The sequence below is a fragment of the Lissotriton helveticus genome, chromosome 6 (genome assembly GCF_964261635.1).
Source record: "Lissotriton helveticus chromosome 6, aLisHel1.1, whole genome shotgun sequence".
Taxonomy (NCBI): domain Eukaryota; kingdom Metazoa; phylum Chordata; class Amphibia; order Caudata; family Salamandridae; genus Lissotriton; species Lissotriton helveticus.
In genome coordinates, this window is record NC_136067.1 from 1,359,824,502 (window position 1) to 1,359,838,676 (window position 14,175).

The 14,175-nt window shown below is 47.5% G+C and overlaps 1 protein-coding gene across 1 annotated transcript in view; it reads right to left on the reverse strand.

Moving 5' to 3' along the window:
- The window catches only part of PGBD5 (piggyBac transposable element derived 5), a 522,626-nt gene that overhangs the window by 172,037 nt on the left and 336,414 nt on the right, over positions 1 to 14,175 (reverse strand). The window lies entirely within an intron of this gene.

Below are 14,175 nucleotides of genomic sequence, written 5' to 3' on the forward strand. Positions count from 1 at the left end.
GAGGGTGTAAATCACAGGTAAGCGTGGACATTTGACATTCAGGAAGTTATATTCCTTCTTACTAAGGTAGCCTTCATCTTTGGCATCTGAGGTCAGCTTTTTAATTTGTGCTTGGATATCACTGGTTGGGTTACGTCCTAGTCTTAAATAGTGCTCTCTGTTGTTCAGTTGACGATTAATCTCATCTTTATAAGAGTCAATGTTCTGCAACACAATTCCTCCGCCCTTATCAGCACTTTTGATAATCAGATCAGCGTTAGATTTAAGTGTGCTGATTGCTTCTTTCTCACTCTTAGGGATGTTGTAAGGGATGAATAGTTTTTTCTTTTCCAATGACTCTAGATCTTTAATAATCATTTTTTCGAAAGCCACGATTTCAGATGGGACCATACTGGCAGATGGCAGGAAGGTGGAAGGAGGGCTGAAGGGTGTGTTGCGGTTGGATTGAGGTGGGGGGTGCAACTGAAAGAAAGCCTTCAGACGGATAAGTCTGAAGAATCTGAGTAATTCAGTCTGCAATTCCATGAAATTTGGACGAATGGTGGGGACAAAGGACAGTCCCTTCTTCAAAAGTTCTAATTCAGAGTGTTGTAGTATGTGGTTGGACAGATTGAAGATTGGAATTACCTCGGGAGCACTTTGCAGGGAGGGGGCTACCATTGGTAAAAGTTGTTGCGGGTTTTCCGCTCCCCTGGGGCGTTGAACCATCTGCGCGTTTTTTTCGCTCTCCCTCTCTGAGGAGTTCCTGATTGGCCCCTGGATAAAAAATTCCCTTGGGGGGCTCCTCCACCTCTTCTTAAATTACTCCCTCCTTCGCCGGGGTCTGAGTGGTCAGATGAATCTTCCGAAGTATCGGAGAATCCCACTATGTTTTGCCGTTTATTATAACGGCCCCACGGTCTGTTGTGGGGATTGAAATTAGGTCTGTTAGTATAAAAATCTTTATTAAGATAAGGATAAGTATTCTCAGCACTATAGTTCTTGATATCTTTTTTGACTTTATTCGCCTTTTTGTTTTGTTCTATGTAGTTAAACTCTGCTACTGCCTTTTCGACTTGTTCAAGCAGTTTCTTACATTCAGGTGTGGGGTCTGACTCATTAATCTGTTTTAGGAGGTCACTGATTTCAATCTCCAGTGTTTTGAGTGTCTCAGTGGCAATATCAATGCCCAATGCTAACCATTGCCTGGAACATGTAGTTCCAATGTAGCTAAAGTTTGTCGTGTACTTGGGATTATCCGTAAATATGCCTGGAATGTTCCGCACCTGTAATCCTACTGGTATGACACCGTTTAGACCCTCCGGACTGTATTCTGAAAAACATAACTTTGAACATAATTTATTTCAGCCCGCTAAAATCGGCGCTGTCAGTAATCGAGCCATCTCGCCCCAAGATTCAATTGGAAACATATACGTATCAAAACGAGCTCACAATGGGTAGGTAACCTGATTAAATCACTCGTTCGTTGTCCCGCCCCCACCAGGCATACTAAAGTGCATTTTTCCCACAGCCCGGCTTAAAACCACGATGGGAAACATCTAAACCCCTCAACCAGGACCAGTATTGTATCCCTGGACGCTACCCCTGGGCGCCCATAGCAAGTCTGACGCCTTACTCAATACCTCAAAAACATAGAGGTACTTGCTGTGTTGACCAGTAAGCGTTGAAAGGTCCAAAACCCTAAAAAAGACCAGACATGCATGTGGCCCGGCTCTAACACCAGCTCACTGAGTTATGGGCATCCCCCATTCACTAAACACATTGCTGCACAATCCCCTCAGTCACTCGTTGTGCACAAACTCCCAATAATTTCTGCACTTGAATCACTGCGATTCCGAGTATCAGTGTTAGAATGTAAATGCAAACGTGACTATGTACTTCACAAATGACACTGTCACCGAGCACATGTCACAAACTGTGATTTCAGATGTATAATGGAATTTTAAGGCATGCGTTGACCGCTCTCCTAAATTTCTCTAAAGATTTTTCTTTGTGCTTGTTTTCTTATCTTTTCAACAGGCTTTGTTATATTCAGGCAACCCTAATTTCTAAGTCCTGATGATGATCCCAATTAACTAATTGAGCAAAGGGATCGAAACGTCGACATCTATGAGTGTACATACATGTAGCATTTCAAAATTTGATATTGTTTGTTTCACTCCAGGCGACACTGTCACTATTTCTTTTCAATTATAAGTGCCCTGTTTTGCTCTGTTTTCCTTGCCTGAAAACACCCCTTTCACTTTTTTCTATCTTCTCCCCTTCCTAGTACGGCACAGGCTTGTGTCATACTATCTGTCTGAAAAATATTGTGTTGAAATTGACATTGATTGAAAAAATAAATTTCCTGCCCGGCTGGGCAGGGGAAAGTTATCGTATAGTATTCTATTGTGTGCTATACTGTATTGTGAATAATTTAAATAAGCTAGGAACCCTTGTTTCTATAACGCAGTTATACCCATGGTTCTTGGCTACCCGCTGGGTTTCCCTTGTCTTTCAAAAATTCAATGATTTTGTTGGCAGAGCTAAATAAGCAGATTTTAAAGAATCCAATCTCACGGGCACAAAAGCGTTCAAAATTAGTATTCTTTTACACGTTCGTGTCTGCTGTGCATGGTTCCTTCTCACGACTGGATTATGTGTTTGTGCCCAAAGTATACTTATGCAGGGTGAGAGCGGCGGAGATTTTACCGAGGGGCCTATCCGACCACTCCCCGGTGTCGGTCAGGGTAGAGCTTCTTAGGAAACGTCAACCATTCCGATGGAGGATGTCCTCGTGGCATCTCCAACAACCCGGCTATGTCCGACATCTTCGGGAGGCAATAGATCATTATTGGCAAGAAAACCTGATGGACGCGGTTGATGCAGAGGTGGTGTGGGAGGCCCTGAAGCCCACAATACGGGGGATGGACATTGCCTGGTGTACTGCGGCTCGTCGCGGGCGTCGAGAGACTATCACAGCGGCGGCTGCACTGGTAGAAACGCTGGAGCAGCAGAGTCGGGGAGGAGGAGATGAAGTAGCGATACGCTTGCTTCTTCAGGCGCAGCAAACATATGCATCGGTCTTAATGGATGAGGCCAAACAGGCGTGGCTGGCCACGCGGAGCAGAATCTATCAATGGGGAGATAAATCATGTACACTGCTTCATAGACTCTGTCAACGTAGTCTTCAACCCATTACGCTACCGGGTCTTACTGCTGCCGACGGGATGGTCATTACTGACCCGAACGAATTGGCGGCGAGCTTTGCTAGCTACTTCACGACGCAATATGCCCCGTGTGACCGCTTGTCTGCTGACGACGTGGCCAAATTCATAGACGATCTGCCGCCTAAGGCGGTCTCAGATGAGACCAGAAGGGCCCTCGATGCTCCCCTCACGATGGAGGAGCTGGGAGACGCCCTGGGACAGCTCAATGTAGGCAAGGCCCCCGGGCCGAGCGGCTACCCTTGTGAGTTTTATAAGAAATTCCACATACAACTTGGTACCCACTATCGTCGTGCACTTGAGACTGCGCGTACACGGGGCAGGCTGCCCTCAGACTGGCGTCATGCCGAGGTGGTGGTTTTTCAGAAACCAGGCAGACCCCCGGATAGACATGACTCCTATCGCCCCATCTCCCTGCTTAACGTAGAGGCCAAAATACTGGCAAAAGCCCTGGCGAATCGATTGCTCCCTTACATGACGGACCTGGTCCACCCGGACCAAGCAGGCTTCATGCCTCACAGGGCGACGCGCCATAATATTCGGCGTGCACAGGCCGCGGTGGATGCCATGGGGGCCTCAGGAGAACAGGCGGCTTTGCTGCTTGCCGATATAAACAAAGCCTTTGATTCGGTGAGCTGGACGTACCTCTTTGCGCTCCTATCCCGCCTTAATCTAGGCCCGATGTTCCTGTCATATATCAAACTACTCTATACCGACATCACAGCTGCGGTGCGGGTCGCGGGAGCGGTGTCCGAGACATTCAGCATTGGACGGGGGACCCGACAAGGATGTCCTCTATCCCCCTACTTATTCGCCCTTGCCATGGAGCCTCTGGCTGCTTGGGTGCGCATGGATGCACAGATGCGGGGCTTTGTGTGGACTAGGGACCTCTCTGACAGAATTGCGCTGTACGCGGACGACGTCCTATTTTTTCTCACTGACCTACGACGCTCGGGGCCTCGGGTGTTGGAGATAATGCGGGTCTTTGGTGAGGTCTCAGGCCTTTATCTAAACCTGCGCAAATCCACCCTATGGGTCCCTGGGGGGGATGCGGTGACGGACCCCTGGACATCGGGACTGCAGGTAGCTGCCGGCGGTTTGAAATATCTGGGAGTGTTCCTATCGGAATCGGCGACTCTTGCCTGGGAACTAAACATAGTACCTGTTTGGGAGCGGGTTCAAGCAGACTTAAAAACGTGGTCTCGGATGCCCCTTTCCATCTTTGGTAGGTCCGCAATCTTTAAAATGGTAGCGCTTCCGCGCCTCCTATAACAGCTGCAGAACTACCCCCACCCCATCGCGACTCGGTGGTTTCAGCAGGTCAACTCTGTCTTACGACACTTTCTGTGGGCGGGTGGAGCTGCCAGGGTGGCGCTGCGCACGTGCTTTTTATCTACGTATTGTGGAGGCCTTGCCACCTCAGACCTTCTGTCCTACTATCAAGCCTCTCACCTACTCGTGTTAAATGACTGGTGGTACAGCGATAGCTGTGATCCAGCCTATGCCCTAGACCGCACACTAATGGGCGACAATACCCTCCACACGATCCTTTACTCGGCCCGACTGCGGCGGGCGGACACTGCCCAGTGTTACAAGGACGGTCTTCGCTGTGTGGCGGCAGGCGCTACGTCGTATGGGCTGGTGGGGCAGACTAACTGCAGAAACACCGTTGTGGCATAATGGACGCCTTCCCGAGTTGGCCTCGCTGTCAGGATTCGACGGTTGGGACGCAATCGGGATCTCGTTGCTGGGACATGTTATGACAGGGACTACGCTCAAATCGTTCCAAGAGCTCAGTGCGGAGTTCCACATGCCCAAGACCCAGTTTTTTCGATATCTGCAATTTAGACATGCTCTGAGGCCCAGCATTTCCACTCTGGACTCACTCCCCGAATTTAGCCCAATTGAGGCGAAGGTCTTCATGGGCGACCTCGGAGATAAAAAGGTCTCCCGAATATACCAGACGCTGGTCACCCACTGTTCCTCTACCCTCCTTCCCCTGCGTACGGCCTGGGAGGCTGATATTGGCTCCATGGATGAAGATGATTGGAGGGAGGCCCTAGAGTCCCCGCGGGGAACAGCTATTGCAATACGGCTCAGGTTAATTCAATATAAAATTCTCCATAGGGCCTACTTTACCCGTGAGCGATTGTGGAAAGTGGGACTGATTGGTTCACCGGAGTGTCTGCGCTGTGGGGCAGCAGTAGGTACACTGCTCCATACAGTATGGTCGTGTCCTAGAATAGCTGGTTTCTGGAGGGGTGTGTGGAACTGTTTGTCTGAAGTGCTGGGATGGGACCTCCCGTGTACTCATCGCTTGGGACTACTTCACATTCTTGAAGGGGTTGGTGGGAATATATATAAACGCCACTTGTTGCTATTGGGGCTAGTGTTGGCTAAACGAGATCTAGCCCGCGCTTGGAAGGACGAGCAGCCCCCCCCTCTGTGTGTATGGAGAGCTGGATTGGACTTTTGTATGGGTCTAGAACGACCAATATTCGAAGCTCGAGGATGCCCCCGCAAGCACTTTAAGATATGGAAAAGATGGGCTGACTATAGAGAATTGCCGCTGGATCCCCCAGCGGACCCTGAGGAAGACCCCTAGACGCACAACATTGATTAGGCCTATGAAAAAAACGTCATAACTGCCACACCACGTCCGAGCACTGATGCTTCTTCTATACACGTGCATAGGGTTAGGGAGGGAACTGGGAGGTAGCGTAAAGTTGGGAGGTGGGAGTTCTGGGGGTAGGGGAGGGAGGGGACGTTTCTATAGTTTGTATTGACTATAACTCTTGATTGGACTCTGGCCTTTTAATATACTGTGTATCAACATGTCTGGTGGTCTCTCCTGACTGTGGAGTGCCACGTTCTTGCTTTGCCTGAATTCAATCAATAAAAACCTGTTGTGAAAAAAAAAATAGTATTCTTTGTTGTAGATTAAATAGGTAAATAATCCTTCTTAATACCCTCAGCTGAAAGAGGCAAATCTTCGCTTCGGATTGTATCTAGTCTTCCATGATAGATAGATAGATAGATAGATAGATAGATAGATAGATAGATACATTTTATTGCTTCTAGTTAATAAAAACCATCACAATATAACAAACAAGGTAGAATAGTGAGACATTTTAAAAAAACACAAATAAAAAGTAGTCTCCCATGGTAAAGCCTGAAACTTGATGTAAAGTCCTTTATGATTAATACACTTTGCGTTGTTTATACCACAACAGTAGATCCCTTTGTGTGTGTTTTTTATGTTTACCAAACGGTTGGCTATTTCAGATTTGGTAGGAAGCATAAGTGTTATTGTTTTGTACACCTCCTTGGAATGAAACCTATGGGGCCGCTGTGCTTTATGTTTCTGTAGATGACCTTGATTCCATTTTGGCATAGGGGGTTGTTCTATATCTAATACCCTTGCATCATGTTTGGCACTTTAATCCTGACCTAGCTTTTAAACCAAGAGCATTTCTAACACTGTTTTTTTTTTTTAAACTCCTATTACCTTTGTTGAAATTTAGAATACAAGTCCCAGAATGCAACGTGTTGCTGGTTGAAAAAGCCATGTACAGCTTTCAATCGTATTTTTTTATTATTTATTTTTAGACTATTTATAATTAATTGTGAGCATCTAACATCTTGGCGCTGAGCACATCAAAGTTAATCTTCTTTAGTTACAAGACCATCACAGAGACGGAGGTAAAGCATAAAGCTGGAAATAGCCAGGATTTTAACTGCATTGTGAAACAGAGGTTCTTTCCTCGGTTCAAGCGGGAGACTGTTCCATAGCTTTACTGAAACTACAGAAAAGGCTCTGCCGGCTGGAGCGTCTCGGCGAAAGGTTGGGGTAGTCAATTGAAAGGCCTCCTTTAATCTTAAAGAGCATCTAGGGGCAACAAATGAAGAAGTTTGGATAAAGGAACATGTCTCTTGTAGAGTGTTCTGTGCACTAGACAGATTTAAATTTCATCCTCTGGTTGGCCACCAGCCAATGCAATTCCTCCAAAGCCCAGGAAATACATTCAAATGTATTTATATTTGAAAACTTACTGGCTGTGGCATTTGAAATTATATGCAATGTATTCAATGATTTTGTTGGCAGAGCTAAATAAGCAGATTTTAAAGAATCCAATCTCACGGGCACAAAAGCGTTCAAAATTAGTATTCTTTTACACGTTCGTGTCTGCTGTGCATGGTTCCTTCTCACGACTGGATTATGTGTTTGTGCCCAAAGTATACTTATGCAGGGTGAGAGCGGCGGAGATTTTACCGAGGGGCCTATCCGACCACTCCCCGGTGTCGGTCAGGGTAGAGCTTCTTAGGAAACGTCAACCATTCCGATGGAGGATGTCCTCGTGGCATCTCCAACAACCCGGCTATGTCCGACATCTTCGGGAGGCAATAGATCATTATTGGCGAGAAAACCTGACGGACGCGGTTGATGCAGAGGTGGTGTGGGAGGCCCTGAAGCCCACAATACGGGGGGTGGACATTGCCTGGTGTACTGCGGCTCGTCGCGGGCGTCGAGAGACTATCACAGCGGCGGCTGCACTGGTAGAAACGCTGGAGCAGCAGAGTCGGGGAGGAGGAGATGAAGTAGCGATACGCTTGCTTCTTCAGGCGCAGCAAACATATGCATCGGTCTTAATGGATGAGGCCAAACAGGCGTGGCTGGCCACGCGGAGCAGAATCTATCAATGGGGAGATAAATCATGTACACTGCTTCATAGACTCTGTCAACGTAGTCTTCAACCCATTACGCTACCGGGTCTTACTGCTGCCGACGGGATGGTCATTACTGACCCGAACGAATTGGCGGCGAGCTTTGCTAGCTACTTCACGACGCAATGTGCCCCGTGTGACCGCTTGTCTGCTGACGACGTGGCCAAATTCATAGACGATCTGCCGCCTAAGGCGGTCTCAGATGAGACCAGAAGGGCCCTCGATGCTCCCCTCACGATGGAGGAGCTGGGAGACGCCCTGGGACAGCTCAATGTAGGCAAGGCCCCCGGGCCGAGCAGCTACCCTTGTGAGTTTTATAAGAAATTCCACATACAACTTGGTGCCCACTATCGTCGTGCACTTGAGACTGGGCGTACACGGGGCAGGCTGCCCTCAGACTGGCGTCATGCCGAGGTGGTGGTTTTTCAGAAACTAGGCAGACCCCCGGATAGACATGACTCCTATCGCCCCATCTCCCTGCTTAACGTAGAGGCCAAAATACTGGCAAAAGCCCTGGCGAATCGATTGCTCCCTTACATGACGGACCTGGTCCACCCGGACCAAGCAGGCTTCATGCCTCACAGGGCGACGCGCCATAATATTCGGCGTGCACAGGCCGCGGTGGATGCCATGGGGGCCTCAGGAGAACAGGCGGCTTTGCTGCTTGCCGATATAAACAAAGCCTTTGATTCGGTGAGCTGGACGTACCTCTTTGCGCTCCTATCCCGCCTTAATCTAGGCCCGATGTTCCTGTCATATATCAAACTACTCTATACCGACATCACAGCTGCGGTGCGGGTCACGGGAGCGGTGTCCGAGACATTCAGCATTGGACGGGGGACCCGACAAGGATGTCCTCTATCCCCCTACTTATTCGCCCTTGCCATGGAGCCTCTGGCTGCTTGGGTGCGCATGGATGCACAGATGCGGGGCTTTGTGTGGACTAGGGACCTCTCTGACAGAATTGCGCTGTACGCGGACGACGTCCTATTTTTTCTCACTGACCTACGACGCTCGGGGCCTCGGGTGTTGGAGATAATGCGGGTCTTTGGTGAGGTCTCAGGCCTTTATCTAAACCTGCGCAAATCCACCCTATGGGTCCTTGGGGGGGATGCGGTGACGGACCCCTGGACATCGGGACTGCAGGTAGCTGCCGGCGGTTTGAAATATCTGGGAGTGTTCCTATCGGAATCGGCGACTCTTGCCTGGGAACGAAACATAGTACCTGTTTGGGAGCGGGTTCAAGCAGACGTAAAAACGTGGTCTCGGATGCCCCTTTCCATCTTTGGTAGGTCCGCAATCTTTAAAATGGTAGCGCTTCCGCGCCTCCTATACCAGCTGCAGAACTACCCCCACCCCATCGCGACTCGGTGGTTTCAGCAGGTCAACTCTGTCTTACGACACTTTCTGTGGGCGGGTGGAGCTGCCAGGGTGGCGCTGCGCACGTGCTTTTTATCTACGTATTGTGGAGGCCTTGCCACCTCAGACCTTCTGTCCTACTATCAAGCCTCTCACCTACTCGTGTTAAATGACTGGTGGTACAGCGATAGCTGTGATCCAGCCTATGCCCTAGACCGCACACTAATGGGCGACAATACCCTCCACACGATCCTTTACTCGGCCCGACTGCGGCGGGCGGACACTGCCCAGTGTTACAAGGACGGTCTTCGCTGTGTGGCGGCAGGCGCTACGTCGTATGGGCTGGTGGGGCAGACTAACTGCAGAAACACCGTTGTGGCATAATGGACGCCTTACCGAGTTGGCCTCGCTGTCAGGATTCGACGGTTGGGACGCAATCGGGATCTCGTTGCTGGGACATGTTATGACAGGGACTACGCTCAAATCGTTCCAAGAGCTCAGTGCGGAGTTCCACATGCCCAAGACCCAGTTTTTTCGATATCTGCAATTTAGACATGCTCTGAGGCCCAGCATTTCCACTCTGGACTCACTCCCCGAATTTAGCCCAATTGAGGCGAAGGTCTTCATGGGCGACCTCGGAGATAAAAAAGGTCTCCCGAATATACCAGACGCTGGTCACCCACTGTTCCTCTACCCTCCTTCCCCTGCGTACGGCCTGGGAGGCTGATATTGGCTCCATGGATGAAGATGATTGGAGGGAGGCCCTAGAGTCCCCGCGGGGAACAGCTATTGCAATACGGCTCAGGTTAATTCAATATAAAATTCTCCATAGGGCCTACTTTACCCGTGAGCGATTGTGGAAAGCGGGACTGATTGGTTCACCGGAGTGTCTGCGCTGTGGGGCAGCAGTAGGTACACTGCTCCATACAGTATGGTCGTGTCCTAGAATAGCTGGTTTCTGGAGGGGTGTGTGGAACTGTTTGTCTGAAGTGCTGGGATGGGACCTCCCGTGTACTCATCGCTTGGGACGACTTCACATTCTTGAAGGGGTTGGTGGGAATATATATAAACGCCACTTGTTGCTATTGGGGCTAGTGTTGGCTAAACGAGATCTAGCCCGCGCTTGGAAGGACGAGCAGCCCCCCCCCTCTGTGTGTATGGAGAGCTGGATTGGACTTTTGTATGGGTCTAGAACGACCAATATTCGAAGCTCGAGGATGCCCCCGCAAGCACTTTAAGATATGGAAAAGATGGGCTGACTATAGAGAATTGCCGCTGGATCCCCCAGCGGACCCTGAGGAAGACCCCTAGACGCACAACATTGATTAGGCCTATGAAAAAAACGTCATAACTGCCACACCACGTCCGAGCACTGATGCTTCTTCTATACACGTGCATAGGGTTAGGGAGGGAACTGGGAGGTAGCGTAAAGTTGGGAGGTGGGAGTTCTGGGGGTAGGGGAGGGAGGGGACGTTTCTATAGTTTGTATTGACTATAACTCTTGATTGGACTCTGGCCTTTTAATATACTGTGTATCAACATGTCTGGTGGTCTCTCCTGACTGTGGAGTGCCACGTTCTTGCTTTGCCTGAATTCAATCAATAAAAACCTGTTGTGATGAAAAAAAAAAAATTAGTATTCTTTGTTGTAGATTAAATAGGTAAATAATCCTTCTTAATACCCTCAGCTGAAAGAGGCAAATCTTCGCTTCGGATTGTATCTAGTCTTCCATGATAGATAGATAGATAGATAGATAGATAGATAGATAGATAGATAGATAGATAGATAGATAGATAGATACATTTTATTGCTTCTAGTTAATAAAAACCATCACAATATAACAAACAAGGTAGAATAGTGAGACATTTAAAAAAACCACAAATAAAAAGTAGTCTCCCATGGTAAAGCCTGAAACTACATCCACTCCTGGATTCCTTCCACTTTGCATGGGAGAGGGTGCTACATCTTCTTAGGGTTTCTCGTTGCTCAAATGGGAGCAACTTCTGATTTGTGTATGTTTTACATTTTTTCATTGCTTGAATTTTGCTTGTGAGAAAGTGGTACTCATAGTCGTTGAAATGTCACTCATAATTACACAGAAAGTATTAAATGTCACACATGCCAATCTGAAACCTTGGCAGATATGCAAGTAACTGATAAATATGGTGCTATCTAAAAGGACAGATCTGATAAAATGCCATGGAACCAGTTTAAATCAGTGTTTTAACATTGAAGTCACACTGGAGCTCCAGCATTGTATTTTACATGTAGATAAAGCAAAACAAAGTCTGTCTAGGCTAGAAATGTACGTTTATTCATGGTTGAATAAAAGTAAATGGCTTTAGTAAACAACATACGGCAAAGTACCAGAAAGCATTTGAGATATCAATCTGCCTTTTTGTAGTACCTCAATGCTGCTCTTTTTAATTTTTTGTGCAAATACTGGTGGCCAGTGTGAGAATGTTAGCTCCTTCGAGCTACATTCTGCTTGGCTGTTGTAGTTTTTAATTGCCTTTTATTGGCAGACTTGTGACGCCCCTCTGTGTGAGTGTGTATTTAGCCCACGCACCACCCTCCCTTCAGAATTTGTAATGGTTAAAGTTCGCCGATTTCGCAGACTATCAGCCTAACAGTCTTTCTGTGGCAGAAAAAGTAAAAGTTTCGAATCTTTGCTTGCTTTTGGTGCAAAGTGTCTTTTTTCAGGTGGCAGCGCACCTTCTTCACTCACAGCTGATGAGGTAAGGAGGTCGCCCTCTCTGTGGTGCGTGAAATGAAGGGCACTGTAACGTCGCTGCCCGCTTGAATTAAGTCATTGCAAGCACGTTGTGATACAATTTCTTATTACAGGAAAATTCAGATCTCAGAATGTGCCTCAAATAAGAAAATTAATTAAGGGTGATTATTTATGGGATGAAGTACTCCCTGCCATACCTTATAAGGATATTGCAAGTCGCCAAATTTGTTATGACCAGATACAGGGATGAGGCTGAAGGACAAGTTACTTTATAAGGTTAAGCAACTCTGCTGTATCTTGCAATATTCTTATCATGTACAGCAGAGGGTACTTTAATTCTTATAATACATGGTCACATCATCACCGTTCCCACAAACCAATTACATCTTTGGTGTATAGCTCTTTCATGAAAGAGGGAGCAGGTTTGCAAATATGAAGAATAAAAATAGAATCTCTAGTGCAAAATTAAACACTTTATCCCCATTGCAATGCATTCATATGGAAGTGGTCCTGAAGCAAGGGGTGAATGATGCCGAAAATGCTCAAGGATACTGTGGACGCCATGCAGTTAATGCAGGTCTTCCTGTTGCTACTCCTCCATCCAAAAAGGAGGTAAGGCTGTTGTGGTCACAGGGTTGAAGTCCCTCAAAGTCCACTTGGTGCTGGTAGAAGTCTAGTCGCCACTAGGCTACCATCGCCCTGTTTCGCAGGCATAGCCAAATACTTCCTTGGGTGATAACTCGGCTTCTGGGTCACCAAGGTGCACTTCAACGACTCTCCATGGCTATGCAAACTCAGGTCAACTTTGAGCATCATCTCTTGGTCTCTGGTGTTGCACAGTGGGTCGGTCTTAACTTACCCCAACAGGCTTCGTAGCTACAGTGGCTCTGTGTTGTGAATAGGGGGTCAGCCAACTGACACTTGAAGTCGTTTTACTTTGGCTGGGCTCTGGAGACGACTTCTCTAAAAACAGGACACAGCAGGCAAGGTTCCTCTTCGTTGCTAAACACCGGGTTCAGTAGGTGCCGACTATGCTGTGCCAGGCCTTCTTCACCCAAGACGAGATATGCATTCTGGGTGCCAGGGTTCTCCTATCCTATTTATGCTTAAAAAGTGCCCTCAGGGTAGGATGTGGTTGGTAGGTCATGGGCTACCAGGTTCCCTCCCTCCTGGTGACCACATCCTGGGAAGTGTGGCATCTGTCTATCTCAAGATGCACCATTCTGCCCACTCCCAAAGTGGCAGAACTCCGCTCTCAGCGTCCAGAGCTCCCCAGCCCAACCCAGAGGTGTGGTTACCAAGGTGGCTACACAGCAATTAAAAAAAACGGTTTGACAACACGTTTTCCCTCGCCTCCCCGGGTTCTAGCTAATCTGCCTAAACAATGGGGCTGCCCCTCTCCCAAGTGTTCCGCATTCGCTCTTCAAAGGCGGCTTTAGGTTTGAAGCTCCCCTACTGAGCCAACACCTGTGTGGCTTCCTGCAGGGACTTACAAGTAAGTTAGCCTATGCTTCTTGGGTATAGCCAACCAAACATGCACGTTTTGGGAAGAGGGCACTGGCACTAACGTCTGGTTAGCAGACCTCAGTGCACTTTCAGAGTCGAGAAACCAGCAGCACCAGTCCAAATACTTGGGAGTGACCATACAAAAAGAGGCATATTCTTACACATCAAAAAAACTATTAGATATTTGTTGCAAAAATATGTATAAAAAAGCTATTAGATATTTGTTGCAAAAATATATTAGAATCAGTTTAATACAAGTCAGTTGTTTTTAAAAAGTCACAGTAGATCGAAATGTGTAGAAACCTGTTGAAAGATTCTAACTTTTCTATATTTACCTAAGCAGAGCAAAAAATAAACATGTTGCCATGAATATCTCCTTTCTGCTTGTTGCTATAATTAGAAAAATAGAGGAGAAAAAAGGAAGGTCCCTCTATTCTCCTTAAATAGCTGCTTAAATTGTGCACAGTGACCTGACCTGCTTTTCCCCTCAGCTGCTGACTCTGGCAGCTGGCATTGTGAAGTCAGACCTCAACAGTACTATCTTATTATATATGTTACAGTGAGTTATGACGTCGTTTCTTTATAATATGTTTAATACACACAAAGGATTACCTAAGCCAGGCTTCTCCAATGAATAGCTCGTGA